General features: G+C 44.8%; 1 long non-coding RNA gene across 1 annotated transcript; it reads right to left on the bottom strand.

The window, feature by feature from the left end:
• Positions 1–12: 12 nt before the first annotated feature.
• Positions 13–14,445, bottom strand: LOC124952682. The gene is made up of 3 exons (XR_007101976.1): positions 14,218–14,445; positions 3,054–3,474; positions 13–64 (listed from the first exon to the last, which is right to left on the bottom strand). It is a non-coding gene; the product is annotated as an uncharacterized LOC124952682 (long non-coding RNA).
• Between the last annotated feature and the right edge of the window lie 9,473 nt (positions 14,446–23,918).

Genomic DNA, 23,918 nt, shown 5'->3' with positions numbered 1-23,918 from the left:
TACTACTAGACACGGACATTAGTTATACGCTACGCGTATCTCGCCTGCTTTATATCCTGGAATACTTATCGGAAATTCATATGTTAATACGTTTATGCATTCGGCGCATGGAGAGACTCGTTTAAACTTTGCTCTCTCCCTATTTTCGACGTCCAAACACGTTCGACTTACGATCGGAAACGATTCGTAATTTTAAAGTACGACTAGTATACGATTTTACGAATTTTTACTCGCGTGCAGTCCCGATAAGGAAAGCGAGTTACGATTCGTTCGAACTCGAAAATATACAAGGTGTTAATGAATTATAATATCTTCGGAATAGTCTGAAAAATCTCTAAAGATCCGATATATATATATATATATATATATATATATATATATATGTATATATAGCTGTTAGGAGCGATATCGTTCGAAAAGAGTCCTTTGCAAGAATATCGATGGAGATAGAACATGGTGATCGCCGCCACGATAAAAGAAAAGTCTCGACGAGTTTCGAGCTCGTGTTTGGGCGAGTGGGTGCGATGGCGTATGGCGATTGGAGCAGCGCGATTCCTCTAATCATTCCCCCAGCTATTAGGGTCACACTTTCTCCAAGCGCACGAGAGACAATGGCCGGGAGTTCGATCATGCGAGTGCGCGCGAGTTGCGTACGTGCGTGCGACCACGGGTGAAATTGTTATTGCGAAAATCGGACGATGAAAAAAAAGAAAGAAAAATAAAAAACCGTCGAGAAGGCCCAAGAGTAGTGACTAACGGGTCCCGCCATCGCGGAGATTCGAATCAGAAAGAGAGAAAGGCAAATTAATAGGTGGATTGAAAAAGGGAAAGGGTCCACGAGATACGAAAGATTCTTGCACGTTACGTCACGATTACGTGCATGATCTTATAAAAGAAAAATATCCTTTAAATTATTAAATATATACGTGTATATATATATATATATATATGTCCAGTAGATTCGAATCTGTAGAAACGATATCTGCAAAAATCAATGTATATACATAATACGAGTTACTCCGAGTTACGTAATTTCTTTCACCGAGATCATGATAGATCTATCGACTTGACGCTCGCGTTCGACCGTTCAAAGTTCTAGTCGTGAGCGTAAACACATGTGCGTAGGAGAGCGGAGAAGCGTTCGAAGGAGGAGGAAAAGGAGGAGGAGGAAGGAGTCTGAACCGCTCTCTTCGCCGCTCGGGACAGTACGGCGCCGTAAGTGAGTGGTTATAGCGAGATAAGTGCTAGGACAGAGAGAGAGAGAGAAAGAGAGAGAGAGAGAGAGAGACTCGGGGACACCCTGGAATGCGTTCTTAATGAACCCACCGTGTCTGCCACTTGCCAACTAACGCGACACCGTGTGTACACAATGCTCGTGGGACTGTCGCCTTGATCGTTTACTTACTCGTGCTTTTCTTTGTCATCGACCGCCCTTCCCCGTCCTTTCTCTCTTGGGATTATTAATCGCCCCGATGCAATTTGGTCCCACGATCTGCGACGCTTTATATCGAACGTTCTTCGTTCGTTCGTGTTTATATTCTTCTCGAGTTAACGCTACGACACAACGATTGTATATCCAATACTCGATAAACCGTACTAGGACGATCGAAAGACGGACAGTTTGTTTTGATTTCACTTTCCAAATCCCTCGTCCCAATCTTTCTCATTCAATTTGCATATATATATATATATATGTATGTATGTATGTATGTATGTATGTATGTGAGTAACGTTGATTACAAGGATCAAACTTACATAAATAGTTTAGTCGATAAAGAATTCCTAAGCGATTTCTACGATACCGTTATCGCTTTGTTGGGTCTACGCAAGGAGAAACGCAAGGAAGGGAAGTCGGATAGGAAACGAAAGTATCACGAATGATTTGTACGAAAGACCGATCGATCTATCGATCGATTCGCAAACTGAGTTTCAGGTCGATCGAGGTGCGAGCCTACAATTATATTCTCCTTATCGATACTCATACGTCTGTGTATCTACCAATCAAGGAGAGAAGAGAAATGGAAGGATATCGGTCGGCCGATTAGTCGTAGTACGAGTTATTATTGACTCGTTGTTATTGGCGGTGCGCGTGCAGTCGAGATAAATCTTGCACGATTATTGCCAGTGACCGACGTTGCATCAGACGGCGAAAATTATGTTTCGCCGAAACGTATAGCGTTAAACCTGTTGTCTTTGATCGTTCCACAGGCTGATCACAAAGTCGACGAATATTTTCTACGTTACGTGGAGACCCATCGACGACCACGCGTTTCCGCACCCAACATAACAGCGGATCAAATCGGAGAAATTATTAAACGACTCCTCGATAACGCTTTGTATTTGCTACGTTAAATAAATATGTGTAATTATCGAAGCATTTTTTAGATTAGATATATTTCAAAAAATCACTTAATTAAAAAGATAAAGATATCGCACGATATTAATACAGCTATGTTTCTACGTTTTCCCCCACGGCCGGTTCTTATTCGATGATTTATTTAATAAACTCAACGAAGCGTTGAAAGAGAGTGAAATCTCGGAGGGTCGAGTTTCGTCGTTTAATTACGAGCACTCGCGATCAGGTGAAGTTACGTCGCACGTGCGCACGCTTAGAAAAGAAAGAGGGAAAGAGAGCCGGCGAGTCTGGACGAGCCGGCGCCTCGTATCGTTGGCCTACGGCGATATTGCAAGAAAATTCACGTAATTTACGGGCGACAATGCGCCCGGTTCCACCTCATTGAAGCGCGATCCGAATGCTGAACCTCTAATCGCCGCCTTATCTCTCTCTCTCTCTCTCTCTCTCTCTCTCTCTTTTGTGTGTGCGCGCGCACGTGCTCACGCCAACGAGTGTCCACTCTTTGGGCGCCCCGTTGTTGCTCGCCTCGAGTCTATTCGAGAGAGGTAAGCTTACTTGAATTCCGCGGTACCGGCGCTCCTAATTGCCTGGACACTCTCTCGCGCTAACTTCGGTTAGCTTATACTCGCTGACACGCCAAACTATGGCACTGTGTCACGCGAGAGAACGTGAAATTTACGTGTACGTAGGTACTTACGTACTCTCCTCCTCCTCCTGTCTCGTGGTCTCGTTCAGCTGTCACGGTAGCTATCTCGAAAACACACACCGTACGCTCGCGTAAACTATTGGCCAGACGCAAATCGGCCAATCTGTTAAATCGTTTTTAAAGGGGCCTTTAGAAAGACCTAAAGGATAACGTAACGTGTCGTAGTAAAATCGCGATTGCCTTCCGAAATGCTACTGCCAACGATATCGCTCCCGTTCTCCGTGGCTTTTCAGCTCCTAGATCTTGCTTAAACTCTCTTACGAAAGCTTCTTAGAAGATTGTAAACGCGATAGACTACGAGTTTCGTTTTCTGCTTCTCACGTGTTCTCTTCTTTTTCCTTTTTCCTTTTTTCTTGCTCGTCGATCCTTTGAACGAGAACGTTTGACGAGCCCTTTCTTTGCGGTGGGTATCCTGAAAGAGAAGGATATTTTAAACCGTGAAATCAAAAACAACGCCGGCTTTCCGGTGTACGCTCGTTTAACGAGGCCAAACAAATTCTGCTCGCGAGTCAAATCGCCAATCCTTCCAGTCACATCCGTCCATTGCTCCTTCTAATGCAGAGGAAAGGAGGAGAGAGAGGGAGAGAGAGAGAGAGAGAGAGAGAGAGAGAGAGAATAGGCGCCGTCCCTTCTGGGCAGCAGGACGATCGACGGCGCGACCGATCAATTAACGCGCCACTGAATCGTATAAGACGATGATCGTTTGGAAAAGTTCCCGACACCTGGCCACCAACACCCACGGCTATGCCACGAGCAGATGCACTCGTAACCTTACTCCTTCCTTCTTTATTGTGATTTTACCGACCCTATACATCAGGCACGATATGAAAAAGTATTATTAAGGATACCTTAAATCGATATTATTCTTCTTGGAAGTAAAAATCATTTCTATCGTTTGAAAATTGGGTAAAAAAAACTGAAAAACAATTTAATAAGATTCCTTCGAAAGAGTAATACTTGCACGGATTATCGTATACGTTTTTCACACGTCTAACGGTCTTTCGAAGGGACCAGCCTCAACCTGTCTAAGCCTCAACGGTCATTCCCACAGTCACCTGTGCCTGCGAAGACACTCACTGGCCCATTATAACGACCCCTAATGCGCGTTATCCCTTCAACTTTTCTCCCAGTCTCTCACCTTTTTCCGCTTTGCGTTTCCGACCGGTCCTTGTCTCGTCTTAGGCTTCTTCCAGAACCCTTCCTCTCTCTCTCTCTTCCTCTCTTTTAGCTCTTAGCGACGACGATGATACCTCTCATCTCGCTGCGACGCCTCGCTCGCGGAAGACAAAGAAGTGTCCCGCGGTCGTGGTTGTCGTTGTCGAGCTTGAAATGTAAATTTCAAAGGGTAAAAGGGAACAGTGACACGTTCTTCCGAGGGATGGTGAAAGCTAAAAACGAAGATGACTGTGTCGGTAGGAACGTCAACAAAGTAGAGAAAAGAATAGATGGAAAAGAAGGGAAGGTCTGCGTGAGCCGAGAACCAATGTTGCACTACCCAATCACGGGACCAACTTCATTTTGTCACTAGCCGGATATGCAGAGAAACGGCCGAAGTAGAAGAAGCAGAAGAAGAAGAAGAAGAAGAAGAAGAAGAAGTCGGCATGGTAGAGCAGCAACCGTCGCGTCTAGTTCTCGAGCCAGACCAGTCTTCCTCCCGTTTCTACGAAGCAACCAACCAGTTCTTTGTACCACGATATGCAACCGAGTTGCGCGTCGACGAGAGAACGAGAGAGTGAGTGAGAGGGAGGGAGGGAGAAAGGGAGAGAGAGCGACGACGTAAAAACAAGAAAGAGCTGCCGAGTTCTCCCTGAGTTTCGTGTGAAATCTTTGTTTGCCTTGCCATCCGTCTACCAAGTATTAGCATATTTCCGCGTTCACGCTCACGGTCCTTCCTTTGATTTATATTTCCAAGCTGATTAATACGAAGAGGAGTAATGTATTATTAAAAAGAATCTAACGATGCGACGTGCTCGGATGGATGGCTTTGATCTATCGAATTTTTTTTGCTACTTTTATTTTTCATTTATTTAAACGATCGAGAAGATGGGACAATTTCCTCAATTTCTTCGACTTCACTCGCGAAACATATTACGTACTCGTCAAATTCTCAATGGCATTATTAAGACGCGCCTCGTCTATCAGTCCGGTTGACCGACGTTTCTCATGAAAGACCAACGTCCTATCTAATGCCAACGATCCATCATCTTCCTTTGGCGGAGCGCTCCTGGTACCGACCTCGGCTATGCCGAGAGACCGTTCTAAATAACGTAATGCCGTTTCCTTCGTGATTCTTCGTAAACGAGATCGAACGTGTTCGCGAACAAACGGAGCTTAATTAATCCGGACGATCACCGCTCTGTTTTCGAGTCTATTATTCTGAGTATCCGAATGATATAACAGATAAAATGCTTTTATCTGATCCAAATCCTCGATCTTTTTCTCTCGTTATAATCTAAAGGAAACGATAAAATACATTTGATCCTCTTTGTTAGATCGAATACTTGGATAGAGAGAAAAAAAAAGAACAAAGTTGGCCTGATACTTCATTTTTCAAATATTTCCTGGCGCGTGCACGCGCTGAACGAGAATATCGCGAGGCATGAAAAAATATCATAAAAGTGGGTTCAACGTCCTCCGAAAGCATCGAGTTCCGGGAGTTAGGATCGTGACAAAGAGAGCGTGATCGAGGAAGCCGTTGGAGAAAAATTGGGCCGTCGTAAAGGACTAAACTCGCGCAAACAAGGCTCGTTTATTGGAATCGCCGATCTCGTTCGAGCACGTTTCGTCGTTTTACAGTGATGCCTTTATACCTTTCTTCGTCGATAGGGCTGCAGAACAGTAGTATTTTTGTCGAGGTTTCGAGCACATGCCGCGCGATAAAAGTCTCACGAGCGTCAAACGCGACTGTGCGTTATCGAGCCTGATCGATAAATACCGAAGCTGTCATTCCCGTGAATTATTCGCTCGTCACGTACGGTCGTGCACCAGTGCACTTCGACAAAATATCGAAACGTTGATGATTCGAAACGATTATCGACACCTTTTATAATGAATACTTTTCTAACAAGATTCGATTATCTTCAACGGACGTTTGAGAATTGTACCATTTCGCAAGGGTCGATAAACGAATGTAAATTGCTCGATAATTCGAGTTTTTCGAAGTTCTACAGGGGAACCGTCTAATTTGCAAGGATTCCGAAAATTTCGCTGCTGGAATCAGCGAATTCTAACGATCTTGGAATTTGTATAAATATATATATATATATATATATATGTATGTATGTGTATATATATATATATATCGATTTGAATTCTAATGCGCCACCGAAGAAAACCACGTCGATGAAGAGCCCTCTGTCCGGGCAGGGTCATTAGAGAACTTAAATATACGATGGTGGGTCATAAAATGGACCGAAGTAAATATTAAGTCTGCGGTTTTACGGTTAATGCCAATGTTAGCACGAGCGCACGTGTATTTTATCCGTACCAGACGGAGATTAGGATCAACATTTTTGGAGCCATCGACGACGAAACATCGTAGCGCGTTTCTCTCTCTCTCTCTCTCTCTCTCTCTCTCTCCCTTTATCTCTATTCCTCTCCTCTTTTAAACGCTTTATCCTGTTTCTTGCCAAACGAGGTACGCCGACCGGTAGAGAGACCAACGATGAGCCGGGATTAATGCGCTCAATCTTGCGGTTAGAGAACAAACAGCGAGAGGAAAGGTGAGAAGATAGCTGGTTGCGGTTGAAATCACAAAGAGGAGGGTAGTAAACCTTGCGGTTTTAGCTAGCATCTTTGAATGTACGTATCGATGACACTGGAATCGATCGATTCGTATGTTCTTACTGCTTCTTCTTGTTCTTTTTTCTTTTCTTTTTTTTTTTTTTTTTTCCTTTTTTTTTTTAATACCTACATTAAACGAGTTTCAATGAACAAGACAAAGGACATTCGATTGCAATCGATTTATCAGCGATATAAGTAGAATTGTTTCACCTTACGGAACTGTCAGTTGGAATGAATAGACGTTATGCATAAAAGTAACAAATCGATATTCATCTAAACGATGCGAATTTTTATCTCGCTAGAGATCAATACGAAAAAATCATTTCTCGCTAGAGCATATTGTCTCGTGGAAACAATGGACGAAGTGAGACAGAAAGGCGTTCGATAAAATGGGGTCTTTGAAAATTGGAATCGGTAAGTCAGGTTCGTTCCGCGATCGGATAGTTGCGAGTACCTCCAGAGACAGTGCTATCGAAAGTCCGATCGTTTAATACACGCATTAGTTAAATGGTCGAAACCGGTTATTAGAAACATTGAGCTATTATACACAGTGGCATATCTTTACACCGAGCGTCTAGCGCGAGGCGAGGATTATAGATTTTTTTCAATGACGAAACCGCAATATACATCATACGAGGGCCGCGCGTAATAATAGTCCGTATTATCGCGTTTAATCTGCTTGACGTTAAAATTCCCAGGCATTGGTTTCTAACGATATTCGATGCCCCTTCGCGCCTCGGCCGCGAGACGGTTCCCTATTGCCGCGTCACCAAGCTCGTAAATAAGCCGTAGTATAAAACGTGTTAAACGTTCATCGATACTCTACTTTTCTTTTCTTTTTTTTCTTTTTTTTTTTTTGTTTTTTTCTTTTTTCTTTTAATTTATCCCGCGGATTAAGATCGTTATCGACGCGACTATGACTAATTTGTCCCGACCCCGATCGTAAATTTAGTTTTTCAATATCTTTGAAGATTAATATTTGTAATTATACTTAGAAGAATGAGAGAATAGGACGTTATCGAAAGAGGCGTCGCATCGAAGGAAGCGTTCGCAGGAAACTCCCTTCTTCTTCGCCTTATCTCACGTTCACCGATATCCGAACGATGCTTGCTCGATATCGCTAAGAGATAAAGATTCCGACGCACGTTACGTGTATGCACAAAGTTTCCCTCGCATTATCTATGCCGATTCTCATGGGATCCGCTCTATATTTACAAATGCCACAAGGTGTGCTGTCGCTATATGCGCGATCCTCACCGACGCGTCACCTACTTTGTCACCTGCCAAATTGGCAAATAACGCTATCTCCGATCATATCGACGGCAACGTAGAAGCACCGTTACCGTTCGACGAAACATCTATCGCTACTATTCGAAAATAATGCTGATTTTATTACAACCGTGACAATTTTTTTATTAGTTTTTATCAACAGGCAAAGAGGAAAATACGATTTTGTCCAAACTCGTTGACTTTTATACTTTGTACTTGATTTTCGCTTTTGGACGCGTCAATCTCTGTCGCTTTACGGAACACGTTTTTCGGCCGTCGTATTTGTCAATGAGTCCTCCGACCTGTTGTATGACGCTGTTTATCACAAACCGGTTTTGTTTGTTCGTTATCACGGCTTTCACCCTCGAGCACGTACAACGGGACGTGCTCTCTACGTAAAACCATCCATGATATTTTTATCGTATCCGTTTGTCGTGCTTTCGGATTAGTCCTTGTTTAGAGACGATACGAGTGAGATCTCGGGATAAAGATTCGAGAGCGCAGGTCGGTTTTTCCTTCCTTCCTTCCTTCCTTCCTTCCTTTCTTTCTCCCTTTCTCCTCCTGTCCTTATTCTATCTCAAAGAATTTTTGAAGGACACCATCCGCTCTTATCTACGTTACGCGTGTTTACAATATGCGCGCGCCACATTCTTCCAATTGCCTACTTTTTTTTTTCCAATACGTATTGATCGCCACAATTGACTTTAACGACGATTGGCTCATAGACAATTGTATTAGAGTTAGAACTTTTCGCAGGAAATGCGAATGGTTCGTGACTAAGGGCATAAGGTGTGGAGAAGGAGGAGAAAAAGGAGGGTCGAAGCGCCTTTAAAACCGATTACGAAACCGGTCTTTAGTCTCACAATCGTAGCTCGACACCGCGAGCGAAACGTTGGAACGTCGAGAGGACCGTGATGGAGAAGCCCTTCGAGGCAGTCAAGGTGCCAGTTACGTCGGTGTCAATTAGGCTCAACGCTCGGGGGCGTGATCGACCGTAAAAAAGACCGCCATCACTTTGTTGGATCTTGTAAATCAAATCTTATTGATTCTACGTCTCTTTTTTGACCGATTCTTTGTCTACCAAAAATGAGCAACCCTTTTACCTTTTCCCTATTCATTCGTATTAAATACCTCGCTTGTATTTTCTCGAATGGAAAGCCGTGAAACAAAATATCACGTTGGTTATCGATTATACGGCAAACAAAACGTTTTTATTAAAAAGATCTCACCTACTGCGAAGAAATAGAGAGAGAGAGAGAGAGAGAGAGAGAGAGAGAGAGAGAGAGAGAGAAGGGAAGATAGAGTTCACCACCTGCCGGCCCACGCATCGTCTCGGTCAAAATAATCAGGTACCAGTCCATTGGCCATTAGGGTGCATGATACATCGTATTAGCCCGTGGCAAGGAACACGATGCCATTAGGAAGATTGAATCGGTTCGCCTCGTGCGGAGAACGATAAGGAGGGAGAGAGAGAGAGAGAGAGAGCGAGAGAGCATGTTTATCCGCGTCATGTAAGCATACGTAAGACGGGGGTTGGACCGTCACCCATGGGTGTAACCGCGGACCACGTGGCCTAAGAGCATGTGTTTTTTGGAGTGAGTAGGTACTTTCGTGCCATCTGCCTTATAAAGTTTTCGGCCTATTGCCTATTACTATGGTTGGAAAAATATTTAACTGGTAAGTGCTTCCACGCTCCAAGAATTATTGCCGTGAAATTAAATGACCCTTTGATACCGTTTTAATTTCGATCAGATCCGATAGATAATTTCCAAGGTAATTAAAGTTTGGCTTTGCTTTCGAATTCGTTGATTCACGCGTAAATATCTTGATCTTTAATTACCCAATAGGAAAAATAACTAAAAGGAAGTATTTGTCGTCTCGTTTGGAATCCATAGTAGTTGAAGAAAGTTCGTAAAGCGTTTTTTTGCCCTTTTATCTAAAAGTAAAGGAACAAACAGGAAAAACATTTTCCATATCGGAAGACTCTATTTCTGTACGGCGAAGAATTACTTTCTTTGCGAACATAAACGTCGTCGTTGTCGGTGGCTCAAAGAAAATTCGAGGAAGAGGCGAGTGTGTTGATGTTTTGTCGAAAATCTCGAGTTTGTCGGCAAAAGTAGGAGTTCTCGTCGCGCACCCTTCTCCAATTCTACTCCAATTCTGGAGTGTCCCTTTTTCTAAAAATAATACTAGAAACTGTAAATTATTTCCAAACTTTCGTCACCACGAATAGATCTCGAGAGAAGTTGATCGAACATTGAAATAAGAAACGATGCTAGGAATATTCTTTGAGTATTCGAATCCTTGACGTACGACGTTTAATTACACGCCAGCAAAACGCCAGTTTCGTCTTAACGCTTACCAACGACTCAATCGCGTGAGAAGAAGTTAGGAGGCTGTATTTAAGGTATCAGTTTTACAGCGTCGGGTCCACTAAAACCGTTGATATACTACATAGATTCACTTTAATTAGTCGGTCATTCGATCCTTTCAACCGGGCACTTACAACTTTCACGTCTGTCATTAAACTCTTCGCGCGTCATTCACGAAGGGTGCGTAGAAGGCAATTATTAACGTCTTAGAGTCTCAAATCGATAAATAAGATACCTATCTTCTTAAATTTATCGAAAAACCTAATTTTTACTTCGTGATATAAATAATAAAAGGACGTGTAAATCGGTTTAGCGGGTGTCGATCGCAGATGTTCACCCAATGAGACTTTATGAGAAATACTTTTTGCATTCGCTACGAGGATCGATACAAAATGCGATTCCCACGTCTTTCAGCTGCCAAAGATCGCCTCTTGCGAATTTGAGAAAGCTCCCGTGTCAACGCCTTCGCGTGTATCCTACGATGGAAATAAAACATAATAAAAAAGAGAAAGAGACAATGTGGTAACTTCATCCTCGTGAAACGCGCGATCGTTGCACCGCCCATGAGCTCGCACGTTGTACAGTCAATTTCTTTTTGGTATTGTTCAAAATATGAAAGAAGAGAGAACTGGAAAGAAAGAGAAGGAAGATGAAGGTTTAGGAGAGGGTGTTTAGAATTTCATTTCCGGGCATTCGTCGAGGCGGTCTCCCGAACGAGTCGACGTTCTCTCTCTCTCTCTCTCATTTCGACTCGTCTGTCGTCTCTCTTGTGCGTCAGAAGAGAGAAAGAGAGAGAGACGAAGAGAGAGGACGACGCATCTGTCCGCAGATGCGGAGCAGATGCACGCGCGCGACACTCGAAGGGCCAATGCGCGTGCGCTCTAATTGCAACCCTTTTCTTGGGGGTGAATTTGCATTGTCGCGAAACTTCATTCATTGCCCTTGCCTCCGGCCGGAAGAAAGGAGTCGTGGTCGAAGACCGGAGGCATCGGCCTCTTCCGGAAATTATTCAGGCCGCGTTCATTCGCATCGTATTGTCTCGTCCGTCTGTCCGTCTCGAAGCGTCAAGTAGTACCATTTATTGTAGGCCCCTCAATACAATTACTACGAGATTAATAAACTTTTTCCATCCTTCTTGTGGAAAAATATCATGGTAGTCTTGGCGTTCGTCGGAACGACAGGGTATATAGGGTATAGAAAATACCTCCCTGAAAGATCGAAGATTCTTTAAAAGACGAGGATCGAATCTCGTGGCACGCTTCTCGGAAAAGTAGGTCCGAAGATCAAACCACGGGGACAGATGCAAAAATTCGTAGGCGAATCAATGGGGGCCGTCGTCCCCTCACCTGTCCACACATTTCTTCCGCCTTTATTCGAAGAACATCGTTCCTTCTCCCTTTTTCTCTCGCTAGTTCGCCGAAGAAAATTCTACGCGAAGGCAGTAGACGGACGGCATTTTGTGGCTGCACGATGATCGCGTTCCAGGGAGAACGAGATTCCGTCTCTCGATCTTCAGCACGGCAGAGGAATCTTGGCAGACTCACCGACTCTTTCTATCTATGCTCTCTGTGTCACCTCGACTGCGAGACCCTCCACGACAAAAGAAGTACCAGGCTCCTTTGTCGGTTTCTTTGGCCGCTTCTTTGTGAAATCTTCTCTATTCAAGTCCGTCGACCATTCATGCTACGCGTACCGTATAAGGACGAAGGAGAACGCGGCAAGTGCGGAATGCCTTGCGCAAACGGCAAGCACAAGTGTACCCACCGATACGAACACAGATTCCTCATAAAAAGAGGATCTTTAAAAGTATCTCATCCCTTCTTTCTTCTCTTGGTTCATCCTCTACGTTAATCGATTTTTTCACTCCGACTACGATTTTTTTCCTTTTTCATTCTCTTTTCCATCCTTCTAAGTAATAATTTCTTAAACGATCGCTCCTTCGAAAAAGCTCACGATATTATTTCTTCGAAACTATTTATAAAAAGGACTGGATAGCAACGTTTCGAATAATATTTTAGTCCGGACGAGGGCGCGGTCAGACTCACGCTTGCAGATCTCATCTTCGAGTGGCCAAGATCCAAGAGGATTTCTTCGGATCGTGTTTAGTGACAGGATGCTTTCTAATTTTTGTGGGTCCTTAAAAGAAAATACTTTTCTCCCCTCTGGGATGGATCCTCGAGGAAGGGGCTAGTCGCTAATAGTACAACGGCAGGGGGCAATAAAGCCACGTGTCTTCGCGCGTGCCGGAAATGACCAACCGGATGCAGACATCCGAGATGCCTATTCTTTTTCTCCTCGAACGAACATGCCTCCAGTTGGTTTTGTTCTTGCGGATTACAATACCGATCTCCGTTCCGTCTTCTCGAGAGGGTGGCTCTTCGAAAAGGAGAGGGTTGTCACGAAGAGAGATGTACCTTTCGATAAAGCGACATCTGCTCCTGCCTAAGAAATCTTTTCTCGTTATGGCGAATCTTAACTCTTCGACGGATCTTTTTTCGATCATTCGGATCTACGAAAGAAAAAAAAGAAAAAAAAAGAAAAAAAAAAAAAAAAGGAAAACGTTTCGGTAACGTTTCTACTATCATTCGTAGATTCATCGTATCGTCCAATTGTCGTCGAAAATTCGTAGAAAAGTCGTAAAACAAATTTCTTTCCTTAAGAAACGTTTCCTTCGAAGCGTATCACCGTGAAGAAGGGAAAAAGAAAGAACGCGGTTGCTGTTTGGAGAGGAGAGAGAAGCACTTTTGAATTTCGGTACGATCCTGTAACACGATCCTGAGCACCGGCTGTTCCATTTTTGCCGGTCCTTATTAGCAAACTACTTCGTCTCGAAGGCGGCTGCACTTGACCGCAGGAAGCGGCGATCTTTTGTTTCTTTCCGCTGGACAAACGAGTTTCCTTCGTAACCGACATTATCGATACGTAACGTGCGTTCAAGAAAAGTGTCCTTCGAGAATGTAAAAAACATTGTACCTAGGAAATTTTCTTTCCAGTTATAAATCTTGGAAGTTAATCGAAAGGGAGAGAAACACATTTCAAGGGAAACCTTAATGTTTTTCTCTTTCGTAGAAGAGGTAAAGAATCCTCCCGCGCCACTCGATCTATTTTCATCCTAAGCTCGCCCTTCTGTTTCTTCGTCCTGGAACGACTTTTAGCGTCGATGGCACGCGTCCGTTTTGAAATCTCAAACGAAAGGGGAACGTAAGCATTCCGCGAAAGAGCACATGGACGTTTCTCTTCTCTACCCTTATTATTCTTCGTACACACATGCCTTCACCCCGGCATCCATCCTTCGAACTCTCGTTGGCGAGATGACCGTTGAGATATACGAGAAGGGGTGCGCGCGTTTCTTCGATCGAACCTGGAGTTTCGAATGAAATGGAAGAAGTTTGGAAGAGAAAAGGAAGAAATAAAAAAGGATGAAAGAAGGAAAATAGACACGTGGTAGGTAGACGCCTTTTGCCCGACAAAAGGGCATTTCTAACGAGAGTAACGAGCAACGCCGTGCGTACACCCTGATATATCCGGTGGTACTGCTTCTTGGGGTGGGCCCTAAACGATAGAGAAAGATAAAAAGAAAGGGCTTGGCGTGGTTCTAACGCCGCCCTTCAAGAAGTTCCAAAGCTAGCGACGACGGAAGTAAACGACGATCGATCGACAGGAGGTTGCATTTCTTTTTTCCTACACGCATACGTATAAAGGTGTACACCTATCGACATATATGATCGTACCTACATACGGTTCTACTTCTAACCCTCTTCGAAGCAAGAAGTCTCCTCGTCGTGTTCTTTCAAAATGGTAATCGGATGCAAGGGCCGCACGTGACGTCTTTCCGCCAAGGTCTTCCGGTCGTCAGCAGCAGCAGCAGCAGCAGCAGCAGCAGCAGCAGCAAACAGCAAGCAGCCTCCTCCTATCCCAAAGACGAAAGAGCATCCCTTCGAAGACGTTCGTAGGGTTCTCTCCTCTCGAGGAAGAGCTAGGAAGAGAAGACGAAAGAAAAGGAGAGGGAGAGCGCTTCAAGCCCGCCCCCGCTCGTGTGGGGCACGCGCCCGTCACGAACGGCCGAAGGGGAATCCACACCTGCCCGTGCGACTCATTGTAAGCACGAAACTCAACCCCTCCTAGACAAAACTAGCAAAGCCCTCTTCTCCCCTTCCCTACTCTTCTCTTCTTTTCGTCCCTTTAGCCCCGTACACTGTACGCCAGCATCTGCTGGAATCTGCGAAAGAGAGAGGGATGCCGCGAGGGCGATAGATTGGCATTGTGCCAGAACCGGCAACCACACCGACCGAGCATGTGTGTGCATGTGTGAAAGAGAGAGAGAGAGCGCGTGCGTCGATGGACCTAAAAGGTGCAATGGCATCTGTCCGCGTTTTACGTGCATCGCCACCCAATCCTCCCCGCCTCTCCTCGAAGGCCACAGTAGGCTGTCCAAAGACCTCCCCATTGATACTCGGGCTTCGATGATATTTTCGATCTCCCTCAATGCTTTTAACGGTTTTGTAATCGCCGACGCAACCTTTAATGCGACGTTATTTAGGGAGCCTACGGATTACGATGTACGTTTGCCCTACGTGTTGCGCTTTTCGCTACGTTTTGTCCTATTCTCGGAAATTATTGAAGTTTTTGAAGAAATTAATTTCGTTAATCTTTTTCTCGCTCATACAATACGTAAGGTGTAGCTCGCATTACCAATATGGCGAATACATACGCGCGTGTTGGAACATGTGCGATAAAAGTGCCAATGGATGCAAGAGGTATATACGCGCATCTGTCCGTGTATCGGTACGACGCTAAAATTCTCCCCTCCGACTAAACGGTTACCCCCTCGATGGTGGAATCTCTCGATGATCTCCCCAACGATGCCAAATGCATCGGACTCTAACGGTTAAAATCGTTTTGTGATTCTCTTCCATGCAAGCGGTCTTTCTTAAGGGCTGCCTCGCATACAATTGGTACACATTCGTGTACACGTTGAATATGGTAAAAAAAGAAAGTTTTATAAACGCATTATGCGTTCGTTATTCCACTAATTAGCGATGAATAATTAACAATGAGTCTTACCGGAAATTCGAAACTTTAAAAGTCCGTTAAAAGTTATCCTACGAAAAGAATACTGACGTCCATCGTGCGTTCGGAGTCTATTCATCGATGCAAAGCAAAGAATAATATATGCTCGTTTCTAAAGTAGAACACACTGTTAAGAGTGGTAGTTAATAAGGAATTGGTCGATCGAACGGGGGAAGTAGCCTCGCAAGAGTAGTAATCGCTAAGAGAAGGACGGCACTCGACGGGCTCGATTCTCACGAGCGGGGCCCCTCTTGTTCGCTCCAAGAGGAGAACCTGAAGTGGCCTTCTTCGGGAACGAAGCGAGACTCTTTCTCTCTGTTCTACCCTTTTCTTTGGCCCTAATTTGATCTAACGACGAAACCAACGACGACAGGTAAGCACGAAAGCGGGTATATTCGTTTCTATTAGCACCCAGCTTGATTGGCGTAAGTACTTTGATTCTTCCTTGGAAGAAGAGGCGGAGGGAGAAGGCGTTTCTTCGTTTCCTTCGGGCCGACGAGGACGAATTTAAAAGAAGAAGAAGAAGAAGAAGAAGAAGAAGAAAGAGAAGGAGAAAAGAGAAATGCAGCCCGTATGTACGCGCAAACTCCGGTCCGGAACTCTAAAGTATCTACATCACAACGTCCATGGGCATATAAGCCGGACTCATTATTGTTCTTCCTGCACCTGGGCACTTGAGAATGGGCGCGCAGGCAAGAAGATTTGTAATCACCTTAGCCTTACACCGCCCAGCCCTAACCGCCTTTTGTGATCATGGCTTCACGGGGGTCAGTGCAAGGAAATCGAGATTTCCGTTGGCAATCGTCCCATTCCTACCGTGTTCTTATGCCGATTGAATTGTACACCTCCTTGGCTACCAAGCTAGATGGCTTTGTCGTGTTATGCGAGAAAGTCGTCCACTCCCATAGATATGATTAATAGCCACGAAGTAGAATTTTGGGTCAGCATGCATTACACCGGACTCGACGGTCCCTTACATAAGTATCGTTTGCTTTAACGTCCGTACAAGTTGTTACCAGACGACTAGAAAGAACGAGTGGATACGTCGTAAGGTACGTTTAAGACTATGTTAGATAATAAATTAATAAACGCGTTAGCAAGTCGATTTCCTTCTCTCGACTTTTACTTCCGACATCGTAAAACTGTTTACCTGTAACCTCCTTGCCACGGCCATGTGACTGACATTATCGTTTTATCTAATTGCTCGGTTGAATATCGAAAAGGACGTGTCTCGTTATGGATAGAAATTCTATCTGGCTGGACGTTGCAGAATATGGGTCGCGATATTGTCGTCGGTCAAAATAATTTCAACATCCGTGATGTTTGAAACTAATGGTGGTCATTCGTCTTTACGATCGTACTTGCAAGCTTTCCCACATTCGATGTTAGACGCGATCTCGTTATACAAGAAAGTCTTTGGCGGTGGTGGCGGACACGCGGCTATGATTGATGGCCGGGAAGCGTATTAGGTCAACGTGCGCTACCATGGTAGCGGCCCCGATCAGCTTAAGCCGGCAAAGAGAGTTGCCACCATCGCGAGAGGAGAGAGTAACGCTGCGAATTCAGAGGCCCCCAGTCACTTTGGTTCGCGAGGCCGCCGTTAAGGACCGTACACACGTGCCAGATCGCATTCTGATCGATTGATCGCTCCATTAACGTGTCCGTGACTCGTTCCCTATCGGAGTCGACTCGAGCTTAACCCGCGCCAAAGAATAAAGGGCATTCTCTCGCAAAGATTCGTTTACGCAATCGATTGTCACGTATTACGCGAATCCTTTCTCCAACCTGCTGCGCGTTCCCAATCGGCTCCCGAGGGATATCTCGAGGAGATGCTATCGAGAAAAAGAGATCCTTATCTTTAGTTCGCCACGTTCTCGAGAATAGAATCGAAGGTAGTATTAACATTCGACTATACCCACTTTCACTTCGATTCGTTCCGAAGATTAAATCTCTTAGGTTAAATCTGTGGAAACGCACTCCTCCGTATGCGAAAATATAGATTTTATGTATAAACCGCCGGATCGGTTTCTCCGTTAAATCTTAATACCATTGAAATTTTACTACTTTTTTCTCTCCTTCTATTTCCTTCCAGCAAGAGATTGTATATCTGAACGGGAAGAAGGCGTTGTGTACGTCCAGCTCTTCCGCTTATGGGCGAACCTTAAAGCGGTTTTGTCGGCTAGACGCAAGCACGCGATCACGAGCACGCAACAACGATTCTTCTCAGAGCCTATGTTTGACTATTACGGTGGCGCCGATAGTAGGATTGTCTTGCGCGGTGTTGTCTCGGTGTTTAAATTGACGCTATTATGTTTCTTCAAGAGAGAGGAAAAAAAAAGAGAGAGTAAAAAGCAAGACTGTGCTTCCACTTGCGAATATCGAACCAAAGAGATCTAACCGTTCTAAACAATCCTAAGATTTTTTTTTTATTCTCCTTTACTTATCCGGTATTTCGCTTCGTTAGAGTCACGTCGATACTTATATGGCCAGCTAGAAACCAGAATAGATTTCTCAGGGTGTCTACGATGCTCTTTCAAAAGGACAATGATAATACATTTTCAAAAGGAAAAATATCGGCCTTCCCTTCCCTCCCCCCCCCCTCTCTCTCTCTCTCTCTCTATGCCTTTTGATGATTCCTTTAATTCATCCGTTAAGATAAGATAAATAAGATGCTCGAGGAAGTTTACGACCATCTCTCTTCACTCCTTTTTATTTTTCAAAGAAACTGAAGAAGGGTCTTTCTTTTCGTCGAATTGTTTTCACGCGAATGCGAGAACGGGAACCGCAAGAGTGAACGAGCGGATAGCTGGAGTCGGCTCAGAAGAACGTAATCTCATTGGCCACGCCAAGACGGCGGTCTCACTGATCTGCGTTGATCTTGCCACGCTTCCGAGTCGGATCGCATTGTCGCTTCTTTGCGCGCAGATTTACTGCGTTTTCTCGGATTCAAGCTTTTCGTCTCGCGTGATACCACCCCCGTGTACTAGCCGAGACGAAAGTTTTAAGAGACAGAGAGAGAGAGAGAGAGAGAGAGAGAGAGAGAAAGAAAAGACACAACACGAACAGAAATAAATGGAGGCGGTTTTATTCTTTTTCTCCCAAGAGATTTCACTTTGTCCCAAGAAACCTTCGTTGCGCCACGACCTGTTTTCAGGATTTACGTATACGCGTTTACGGTCTCCGGAACTAAATGCCACGCAAATCCGTTCTCTCTTATAAGAAAATACATATCCAATTGTCCGTACAATCTTTCCGAACGATCCGGTTATACTTGAATTAAAAATATATAATATATTATATCGATGAAGAGATATTTTTCTTTATGGGAAAAGAGTATTTTTTTTGTCTTTTCTAAAAAGATCCAAACCGTCTAACGATCGGTCAGCCTATACACCGTGTACCATGGTGCGTAAAATCCACCGCGACATAAAGAATTCATACGGTTTTTGGCAATAGCCGCTTGACCAGGATCTGCTCGTTCGTTTATTGTCATTGCGTAGATCCTCCACTCCAGCTGCGGTCCAGAGCCGTGACGAAGACAGCTGATGGCACGTGCCCTTTTTCGAGTATCGATACGAAGTGGGGAAAGAGCCCTCGCTCTTGTTCCGCGATTCACGATCGATCCTTGTAACATTACACATCGATTCTTTCATTCGCTTACGTATTCTCTCTTTTTTTCTCTCGATGGTTTTCAAAATCAATTATTTCACGTATATATTTTCTCGGAGAATGCGCTTATCAAACTTATCTGTACGATTAAGCGAATATGATTTTTTTGAAAGGATTCGAACATTTTGGTAAAAGTTTGAAGTGTAGTCGTCGAGCGAAGGTCAAAGGACGGAATGAGAACCATCGATGGAAGTCGCGTGGTAGCGACCGTTCTCATCACCTGCCTTTTTCACGTACAATGGAAGAGAGTGTGCTCGTTCGACTAGGTGAGACGAGGTGGGTTTCTCTCTCTCTTTCTCTCTCTCTCTCCCTTAGCAACCCCTCTTCTGCCACATACATCCTCATTATGTGATAGTTGCACCCCCTGAAAGTTTGCTGCGTGCGTGAATCGAATATGTACGCACACACTTGAAAACGGGGAGAGTCTTTTGAGTGTGCGTGGCTCGGGCCACATACGCGGTAGGCCTGGTAAGCAGAGAACTAGTAGGCAAGCCAGCCGAGCAAGCAGGCACGAGGTACAGAAAGGCAGAGATTGACAATGCAGGGGGCCCACCTGCCCCTACCCCAACCTGGACACGCGCCCCGCGCTAGCACCTGGTTCTCCTCTCCGTTCAGCTATGGTGTTCCAACGTTACCTAGGATTCTCTACCTATCCTACCGTCATTCACGCTCGCTCCCAAAGTCGATGCAACAAATGAATTACGCTTTAGGTAACTCCGATACCTGTTATCCCTATTATCATAGAGCCTGGTAAACCTATCCGTTGGGATGACTGCCTTTTTTTACATTCGAAATATATTTCTCTCCTTCGTCCCTATATAATCTCAAAGTTTGTCGAAATAACGTTGGAAATAACGATGCCACGGAGTTACGATGAGCAGCTACATACGTAACTTCCTTCCAGTTGATTTCTCGCGACAAAGAATCGTTAGAACGGCGGAACGTCGAGGTTGATGCGCTTCGGGCACTCCTCTTTCGACTTTATCTGTTGCTTTTTTCGTGGTGATGTATAAAACCGCGTTACCGGGTGTAGTATCGAGTTACAGGGGCCGACGCACGGCCGGCCTTCCCTTTTTTCCTTGTCCGTCCTCTGCTCTCCTTATTCCTTTCATCCTTTGCTCTTGCTCGCGAAGACGTCGACGTTGCTAGAGAGGAGTGCCGAGCGTTATGACGCTAATGCTATCGCGACGTCCATCAGGATTATTGAACCACAACAACGGCGATGACGACGATGGTGATTCAATTTTTATTAATCGATTTTTCACGACGTTAGCCAAGTTGAACGACGTAGATGTCGATTTATAACCGAGTGAAAATCTACGAGGTACACCTACATACTGGTAAATCAATGTATCTCAATAACAGTCAACGAGCAACAGAAGCAACAAGTTGAAATTGCATAATTGTGAAAATGTTTGTACGATCCGTCCGTCGTCAACGTCGTCGCGTTTTCTGGACCACCTTGATCTTTGCCGTGGCACAGGGAGAGAGAGGTTCAGGGTCGATCTGCATTCTTCGACTCGGTTACTCCCATTATAAGGAGATCGCGGCCTCGCATTCGTATCAACGTCATCTCACCTCGCTCGACAAGCATCGCGATCCGATGTCATAGGCGGCGATGTTACCGGAGAACTTGACGAAGCAAACGAAGTAAAGTTTACGAAAATTTTATGGAATCGAAGGATCCTTTGATCCCGCAAAGAAAAGAGGGAATCGACAAATAACTGTACCCGGTATATATATATATATATATATATATAAATTCTCTTTAAAAAAGTAGAACACGAAAAGAAGTAGGATATCTGATTCGTTCTCGATCAAGGTTTCCGAATACCTATCTACGTACGAAGCTAGGCGCGAATTCAAGGTAGCACGAGTTCCATTGAAAAAAGCCAGGGTACCGTTTCGCGAGGCCACGCTTCCTTTTTATTTTCAGGCACCCACACTACCGTTTTCTCGAGGAGGGTCGGACCTTTGGGGAACGTAGTCTCCTGTTTGGATTCGAACAGCTGGTACAGAGAAAGATGGAAAGAGAGACGGAGAGAAAGAAGAAGAAGAAGAAGAAAAAAGGAGATGGTATTTCGACTCGTGTTTGCTCGGATTCAGTTAATGTCGGCATATACGACGTTTTACCTTCGTCACCGAACGAATGCGAAGCATTCGGTCGAAGGACTTGTTATAACGCGACGCGAGTTCACGTGTACGCACAACCTTCCGGTTAGTTCTATCCTTATTGTTCCCCTTTCCCTATCACGTGTCCCGTACCATTGACTCTGCCCAAGAGTCCCAAAAGGATTAGGCGGTTACGTTCCTCCGATGACCTATCTGCGCCGTTTTGCCGGTTCGCAGCTTGCGCCTCTCTCTCTCTCTCTCCTTCTGTAAGTTTTCAAATTCCTTCTTTATCGAATATCGATCGCGAGGATTACTTTGCGCCAGGTGATGAAAGTATATAAAATAATTGATTTTAAAGCAGCCCTGGAAAATATCGATGATTCTTAGAAAATCAAGTCGATTTTTTATTCGTAGAGCGTGGCTTCTGGCGAAAAGTTGTAGTCATTTTTCTTTTTCAACTTTCTCGAACGTCATATGAACATCACCGGTTCGGTTCGTGATGCAGGACGACCGAAAGAGTTGTTAACGTCTCGCGAGAAGGCACAAAGAAAGACGGCTCTTCTTCTTGTGCTTCTTCCTCTTCTTTAGGAGCAGACGTCGCGACATCTTCAGTGTCTCCTCGGCATCCTGTTGCCGAGGGAATGACAAATTTGCCAAGGTGCTGTGGTAGCAGGCACACAAAAATCAAAAGTCTCCTTGCGTGCAGGTGTCCAGAGCGTCGAATGTATATACACGGACGGCAGGTACCTTTCGGCTCGGCTACCTTCATTGTGCTCGCGCTTCACAAAGTGCCTACACGAGGTACGATCTTGAATGGAATCGAGCTAAGGCCCACGAGGTTGCGTCTTTGACGATGCCAAGCCATGTACCGGCCTTCCACCGAAGATGCATGTGCACCGGGTATATATATATATACATATATACGCATGTATGTATGCATATACATACGTATGTACCCATGTATCCTCTATATACGTGCGTACGTATGCGTGTACATACAGACCGGTCGCTTTTAAAGTTTAAAAGGAACAAGGGAAGCGGGGAATATCCTTCCCGAGATTTTCATGCCCCACTCGCTCGAGCGACGACTTTTTTCTTACGACGCAGGAAATCCTGACGAACCGTTTCGGATATCTCTACCTGGATATATCTCTCCGCTATACGCGTTTAGATCCAACGGATCTTCTTGCGTAACGTTTCGGCGAATCTATCTTCTTTTCCCATATTCGTTTCCCAATCTAGGTCGACTTTGAGGTAGTCGGTTTGAAACCGCGCGAGTCTCTACGGCATTATCGAAAGACGATATTGAAAGATCTTCAAATAAAAAGTGAATCGATATTATCTAGCGGATCTTGGTTAATAGATAAGAAATCTCAAGTATTCGCGATATATTTCTCGATCTTCTTCTTCACGGAAACGTAAAGCTATCCACGAGTTTTACGGCAAAGACAGGATCACGATCGGAGAACCATTCAGGTGCACGTCGCGCCACGTTTGTTCTATCCTCAGCAGGAGATCGAGGACAATGTCTTCGACGCATAAAGACGCTTCTTCTTCGCTTTTCTAGTCATGGCTGCTCCGGGAAGCGTGCCAAGCTCCGTCAGCTGCTATTCTCCGGCTAGCTGGGATACGTTGAAAACGAATCAGGTATGGGATTTCATCGATTGGCAAGCGTGCATTTTTAAAGCCGAGAGTCAAGATCGCGATAGACGGATTATTCCCCGAATAGAATAAAATTCGTGAAATTTCTTAATTCCTAAGGAAATATGTTTCTAACAGAAAAAATTCCAAGTGAAGTGACTAGCGTTTTAATTACGAGCGATCTAGTTCAGTCGCATTGAAAAATTTCTTACCTTGAAAAACAAAAAATCGAACGCGGAGAACTCATGGCTACAACATTAATAAATCGTCTCATTTGCTCGCTGTTTGCTCGGCATAGAATCGTCGTTATCTTTCGCTCGTGCTCGCGGGTGTTGGCAGAGCGACCTTCCAGGAGCAAACGATTAATCGATGCAACCGGCAGCAAGTCTCCGTTCTACCCTTCACGCATCGCGCTATTACAGACACACGGACATATCGAAGGCGCCGATAAATCGTGCTAAATGCGCGCACCGACCGCAGAAGCATTGCTATCATGACATTAGAATAATTCGAAGGCAAAAGCGGCAGCACGCGCGAGGCCCCCGGCACCTAGGTAGCCTCCATTAATACCGTCTTACCGCACGAACGAACAATTATTGACACGCGAGCGTCCTGCGTGTTCGCCGAGTCGTCGATCTAAAGTTTCGCAGCGTAGACCCATAGCGGAGCCCACCAACGATAAGATCGGTGATATACGACTCCCAGCGAGGCCGTCTACGGCTCCTGAAATTTTGGGACTTTGGCTCCTAGCGCTCCCTTTCTCGAAAAGCTTACGAGCGCTTTTCGTTCTTCCATTTCTGAAATATATTTATTTTAATCTGCTATCATTTAGATTCGACTCGTTGGAATAGTTCGTACGTCGTCGGCCCTAAAAATGGTTGCTCACGAGGAAGGAAGATCAATAAGATGATCGGGAAGAGGAGAGGGAGCATTATCGACG

This window comes from Vespa velutina, chromosome 10 (genome assembly GCF_912470025.1).
Source record: "Vespa velutina chromosome 10, iVesVel2.1, whole genome shotgun sequence".
NCBI lineage: Eukaryota > Metazoa > Arthropoda > Insecta > Hymenoptera > Vespidae > Vespa > Vespa velutina.
Note: the sequence above shows the minus strand (reverse complement) of the source record. Positions and strands in the feature narration are given on the sequence as shown.